We start from the raw sequence: 7,009 nt of genomic DNA, 5'->3' as shown, positions 1-7,009 counted from the left end.
AGTCCACCACTAAAACTGCCAACAATGGGTCCATAAGCATTGGAACTGGATCATGAAGCAGTGGAGTAAAGGTGGCCTGATCTAATGAGTCAAGTCCTCTTTTTTTCGTCATATAGACAGCTGGGTGCGTGTTTTTGCTTACCTGGAAAAAATATGGCAATAAGATGCAGTATGGGAATAGAGCAAGCTGGCAGAGGAAGTGTGATGCTCTGGGCAATGCTCTGCTGGACAATTATGGGTCCTGATATTTATGTGGATGTTGCTTTGACACATACCACCTACTCAACCATTGTTACAGATCAACTACACCCCTTCATGGCAACTAGAGTGGCCAGTGGTTTAATGGTGGTGTCCTCTTTCAGCAAAATAATGCACCCTGCCACACTTCAAAAATTATTCAGGAATCATTTGAGGAATATGAAAGAGTTCAAGATATTGGCTTGGCCTCCAAAGTCCCACTATCTTAATCTGAACAAGCATCTGTGGGATGTGCTGGATAAATAAATCCAATCCATGGAAGCCCCCAGCTCACAATTTACAGGACTGCTAACATCTTGGTACCAGATATCACACAATATTAGGCAGGTTATAAGTGATTAGTGTATTCTATGACTTTTTTGGTTTTAATTTAAAACCTCTACAACCCTGATCAGGCAGTTACTAAGGATGAATGAATGAACACTGCAAATGGATTACATTAAGGAATATGACCATTGTGTGTCCCATCATAGCTCAATGGTTGCTTTTAACTGCATGAAAGAAAAGCCTCTTTTTCACACAACTGTTGTTGTACACACCCTTTATGCACTAATCTAGTGTGCACTAGTTGATGCCCAGTGAATATACCTTGAGGTGAATTTATAAACATTCACTACCAACAGACAGGTTAGGTTTTTATATTATATGAATACTTTAAAAAAGATTCATAGCACAGGCCATGAGCAAAACCCTAGACCCCTAACTCTCTAATATTTTAATTAAAGCAACAGATCAATAAATTTGTTAAAAAATGTTAGCAGACAAAAAATGAAGTAAAGCAGGCATTAAGAACTTTAAAAAGTGCTCTTGTACAAGGATCCATTATATTCACATCTTATTTTACAATCAACTGAGGTTAAAGTGATGAGGCTATATCAGTGATGCCTTTAGCCTGAGACCTGATTTTCATTAAAACACAAAAATGGCAATGAAAAAGGAGTATTTCATTAGTTTATTTGTGTTGTAGATGAAATTAAACACACGATAATTGTCTAAATCTAATATAGGTCATTTAAAAGTTTTTCTATTTGAACTTTATAGTGTTCTCACTTTAATAATGAATCAGACAATGGCCACTTCACTGATACAAAGCTGTTTTCACAAAAGTAAGTTAAAATAAAGCAGTGAAATAAGGTACATCGCACACACACACAGAGCAAAAGAGGTAGAGAGCTGTAACAATACTGCTTGTTACTGAAGATAAATTTCAAATACCTACACATCCTACACAGAAGGAGATACATTTTCCTCTGTCCTGTATAGAAATGGGGTGTAATGTTCCTGTATAGAAACATCTAAAAATAGCTATAATTCCAATTTTTTGTACATAGCTATACCAGATCAAATCAAAGACTTTTACGTGACTAAGTTATTGAATGACATGGTGTGATGACAAAAAATTTTATAACAAAAATGAGAAAGAAAAACAAACATTTTCAAAAAAAAAAAAAACTCTCCAGTGTATTAGAGCTTGTTAAAGCTCAGTGATTAAGGCTCTGGGTTATCGACTTGAAATATGTGAAGAAAATAATTTCATGGTGCTTTAATGATTTAGATTAATTTCATCACTATTTATTTTTTTTTTGGTACCAGTATATGTGTGCTAGGGGAAGTGGTGCATTTGGGCACGCACTGAGTTGTTACTCATTTCCTCTCAGGGTTCTCTCAGCAACACCTTATGGACAGGCTTAGTCATCAAACATTTCACATGAAATTATCACAAGAGAGGCAGTATTGTGTTTTGGTGCCACGATAAAAAATAAAAATAAAAATAAAAACGCCGCCTCTACATCGATGACTGTATGCTTTTGGGATTTGAGGGAACAAAAGAACTTATTCTACAGGAAAGACTCTTTCAACCAGATATTGTGTAACAGTAATGTGTTATTATTGTAAAAATTAATCACAGAGTAGATATAAATATGAGATTAGTTTAATGGTGGTATAGTTGGGATGTGTATATTTCTCTTGGTGACTTGGGCTGGTTTGGATGTGCATTAGTGAGATTGGTTCTATGTGCAAAAAGCAGTGATGTTAGACCTAGAAATGTGCTTATGATCACAATGTTAAACATTTGCAATCATTTATTATGGAATGTATTAGCATTTACACAAGAAATATGGTATCTGTGGAAATCAGAGTAGTTTGGAAAAACATTCCAATCCCATGACAGCTTTGGGGTAAATCCAAAAATAATGTTACAAATACCACATATATTTTCTACTACTTTTTATTATACAGAAATCATTTTAAAACCTGGAAATGAAGACAAATATTACCCTCTGGATTATTCTAATATATATAAAAAAAGAAATGGCACCCTATATAAGAAGGAAGAGTAGCCAACATGCTGCAGTTTCTCAGCTGCATTACTGGAAGTACACTGTGCATAGGAAATGCTCTGTTTTGTCATTTAGTTTTTTATCAGCTCACTGAAAATGTTGGAGTGTCTTGCCTACCACTAAATGTAAATCCACTAAATGCATGCACTTGGTAGTTTACGGGTGCATGGGATTTATTATAAAAACACTAGTATGAACATTCTGATGACCACTTTAATTGTCACACGTTGTTTAATGCGAGGCAAAAAAGCAACGGCAACAAAACATTTTTAGTGCACTAGATTTGAACCCATGAACCAAGATTTCTGTTCTGTGAAAATGCTGCCTCTTTTCAAAAGTTGCTTTAGCTAAATTCTGGTGTGAGTGAACATAACTGTATAGTCTTGTACATTGTGAATAAAAGTTATTTAACACTGACACATGCCTAGATTGAACATAAACTCTATGATGGCTATGATTTTATTTATCTGTTTCTGTTAAAATTTTGAGTGCAAAAATAAGCAAATAATCCCACCAGAAAAGTGATATGTATAAAATGGCATCTGATATCTGGTTCTAAGTTAAAGTGATAAAGCTAATTACATATGTCAGAAAGAAAGAAAAAGAAAAAAGAAAAAGATGATTTCCATGAATAAAATTACAAGAGCTTTTTAATTTATTTTTAGCTTTTTAATTTTATTTATTTATTTAATCCTGAAAGATATGAACAAGGAGTTTTCCCATGATACTGCATCTTGACATATCTGTATGTTGTCTGTATATTACTGTACATGCATTTTTTTAATGCTGATTTAAAGCCAGCATGACCACTGTATGTGAACTTGCACATACTGAAATGTAAACTACTGTGGAATATCTGACCTGTATTTAGTCTTTTGGGTGTATTTTCTATCCTTTATTATGGTACTAAAAAGTCAGGAATGAATAGTCTAATACTTTATTTTATATTCGGTACTTCTGCCTTCCCAACCTGTCCTGTAACATAATCAATTGCAAAATATGGAATACAGAAATTTCCAGAAAAAAAATAAGCCTGAATATTCTTTTGGAGAAGAAATAAAGGTTATTTCTTACATTTGCATGGATCTTGTTTAAAAACTGGAAATGCTATGGAGTAGTAAATGTCACAATGGCATATGGTCATCACAAGCCTACAGATTCTAAAGAGCTGATCTGCACATAATATGATTTGCACCTGACCCCTTTAACTATAGCCATTTTATGAAGGACTGCAACTTGCAAGGTTAGCAAGCTGGTTTTTTCAGACATTTATGTGAACACAGAATCCTTGTTCCCTTTCAGGAACTCGAGCTGCGTCGAAACGCTTTGGGAACGCGCCTGAGTGCTCACGCTCTGAAATAAGGTGTGTAATCAGTGAAAAATTGGACGTCTTTCTGAAACTTCACGACATCCACGTCCTCAACTATATTGGCTATTGGTTGATATTGGCTCGATCATAGCAGTTAGCGGTCCATCATCGAGATGTCGTATGAGATTCAACTACTTTGCGGGTGGAGCTTTCCCCTGCCCGCATTGTGTCCATCGTTACTGCCATTAGAGAAGGGCAGCCTCTCACTCTCAAGCAGTTCCAGAAACTGCTAGGGCTCAAGGCTAGCTGCGCCCTGTGTTATCCCACTTAGCCTTCTGTACATGAGACCCCTTCAGTGGTGGCTCAGGACCCTTGGGTTCTCACAGAAGGGCAATGCCCTCCATACGATCAAGGTCACGTGGCGATGCCCTGTGTTGGGAGTTCCCGGTCGTTGCGTAACACTAATGAGTGCTTCTGGCTCTGAAGCGTTTCCTCCCGGACCTCAGAGACAGATCCTCCTGTGGGCCCAGGGGAAGCTCCTCTCCCTGAGAGCAGCTTATATCCCAGGCCTGTTAAACAAAGAAGCAGACACCCTGTCGAAGCAGGGGTCCAGACCCAGGAAATGGCGCCTCCACCCATATGTGGTGGGGCAGATTTGGGAGAAATTTGGCAAGCCCAAGTAGACCTGTTTGCGTCTAGAAAGACGTTGCATTGCCCCTATGATTCTCCCTATATCCCCAGCCCCACTGGGGCTGGACGCCATGGCACAGGCACAGTCTCCTAATTTCTGCAGTCTCAGAACCTGAATCATCAATTTTGTCTGCTCAATTTTGTTAATTCACCTAGAAAGTAAATCAGATTGCTAATCTGTTTAGGCTGCACTGTTTGGCTCCGACCAACCATCACAGGGTCAATATCTGATTTTGATGAGTATGTGTGTTGGCTTCAGCTGTGCAGGGCAGGCAAGGGATACTTGAGCCAGCCACTGCATTCATAAAATAAACCCTTGTATAGGAAATGCGCCCTTACAAGCTAGAGAAGTGTTTCTATGTTGAAAAAGATGGACAGATTTAGATTCAGACTTCAGTCATTAATGGCCGTTTTGGGGGGAGATGATGTAACTTCACACAGAAAAATCACCAACTTTTTTTTGTACATTTCATGCATGCATCAATTGCTGAACTTAAAAAATGTATTCTATACAGTCAGACCCTGACGTATGACATATCGATTTATGAATTTTCGGGGATATGACGGTCACGCAAAGAAAAAAAAAGGGGGAAAAAAAAGAAAGAGCATCAAAATTCTCATCATTTATCCAAGAAATTTTTTAAAATCCGCACGCAGTCAGTAGATTTGACAACGCCGCAAACAGTGGGGGAAAAAGGGTGTCTGGCAGGCATGCGTTGGCGGACCCACAAAGCTCTGTGCCTTCCTCTAGTTAAGACGTCTTCAGTGTTCTCATGTGTTCTCATTCTCAACATTTCTACTTACAGCAGGTCTTCCAGAACCTATCTCTGTCATAAGTAAAGGTCTACCTGTATCAAATTAGAGATTTAGCAGCAATGTTAACCTCACATATGTTAAATATCTGAAATCAGCCAGTTCCCAAGACTCATGCAAAATCTAGCATATGGAAATCATGATTTTTAGCAGTTAACATAATAATAGGGAAGGGCTGGGAAACTGGGACTAATAAAATCTCACTTAAAATATAGAATATACAGTACAGTGCCTGTTAAAATATTTGCGCATGTTTGATTTGTTTGTATGCAACAAACTATGTAAAAGGCAAAAGCATGGAAAGTGCTTCTGTGGACAGATGAGTCCAAATTTAATATTTTAGCTCCAACAGAAGAACTTGTAAGAGGCAGAGAACGGGAAGATTTCAGGATAACTTTCCTGAGTTCCTTCTTTAGATCAGTTTTTAAACAGGTCATAACATGTCTGTTTCATCTTATGTTTCATTTTACACCCAACCTACAATTAATATTTGGTGGAAATAAATAAATTTACATTAAGCAGTTACTGAAGATGAATTAATCAATAAATAAATTAACAAACTCAAACCTACTTAAACCTGCATGATATACATGTACTAACCGCCTATTATGGTCAATTTGGTAGTCTGAGAAGGCATATTTGTTAAGAAGAAATAGCAATTTGTTACACTGATTTTTTACCTTACACCCTTTACATTTTCATAAATTCTAAAGAGGTCAAGAGTAATAAATGTGAAGAATACACTATATTGCCAAAAGTTTACGGAGACCTGGTCATAAGTATGGTATGGTCTTCTGGGAAGATGTTCCACTAGATTTTGGAGTGTGCTTATGGACATTTGTGCTCATCAACTGCATGGCTGTTGATAAAGTTACTGGTGTAGGGTGAGGAGTCAGTCAGTGTTCCAATTCTTAAGAAGGTAGCGGATGTAGGTAAGACATGTGACCGAGGCAAGCAGCTTGACATGTATCAAGAGTGAGTCATAGACATTATCCGGTAATTTTTCAAAATAAAACATCATTCAGAATCAGATAATAAATAAAACAAAAATAATGTAAGTTATGTATTCTTTCTGTGCGGCCCGGTACCAATTGAGGGACCACTGCTCTATAGCAGGCCACTCAAGAGCTTTTTTAAAAAAAAAAAAACATGTAAACCATATCTTCATAAAGCGCGCTTTGTACACTGGGTCAATGCTATGTTAAAACAGGTTTGGGTTTCCAAGTTCAAGTGAACGCAAAATTTTATTATAACGCATCCGAAGACATCCTATACATTTGTGTGCCTCCAGTTTTGTGGTAAAAGTTTTCAAAAGAACCACATAAGAAGGAAAGGTAAGGTGTCCCAGATGGCCAGGGTTTGTGATGGATTTCCGTGTTAGAGAGTCATGAACAAGCTAAGGCCTGGACCATGAGTAAATTAAATGTTATCTTTAAAAAAAAAAAAAGTGATGTATGGGTTCTGCCACCATTATATTATTACACTGGAAAAAGCAAAGGTATTTGAAGATATTGGTGGCAATAGATAATAGTTGGAAAATAAAAAGATGGCTGTTACACAGGTTGGAATATAAAGATTGTGATGATATATAAGGATT

General features: G+C 37.1%; 1 protein-coding gene across 2 annotated transcripts in view; it reads left to right on the top strand.

Annotated features, from left to right (window-relative positions):
• LOC310719776 (contactin-associated protein-like 2) overlaps positions 1-3,675 on the top strand; it is a 245,626-nt gene extending 241,951 nt beyond the window's left edge. For both annotated transcript variants that reach the window (XM_083529850.1, XM_083529849.1), the window contains one exon: positions 1-3,675. This exon is cut by the window's left edge and continues 1,868 nt beyond it. The gene's annotated coding sequence lies outside the window, so the exon portion shown is untranslated.
• The last annotated feature ends 3,334 nt before the right edge of the window (positions 3,676-7,009 follow it).

Source organism: Silurus aristotelis (assembly GCF_946808225.1).
Source record: "Silurus aristotelis genome assembly, chromosome: 25".
Classification (NCBI taxonomy): Eukaryota; Metazoa; Chordata; class Actinopteri; order Siluriformes; family Siluridae; genus Silurus; species Silurus aristotelis.
This window is presented reverse-complemented; position numbering and strand designations above follow the sequence as displayed.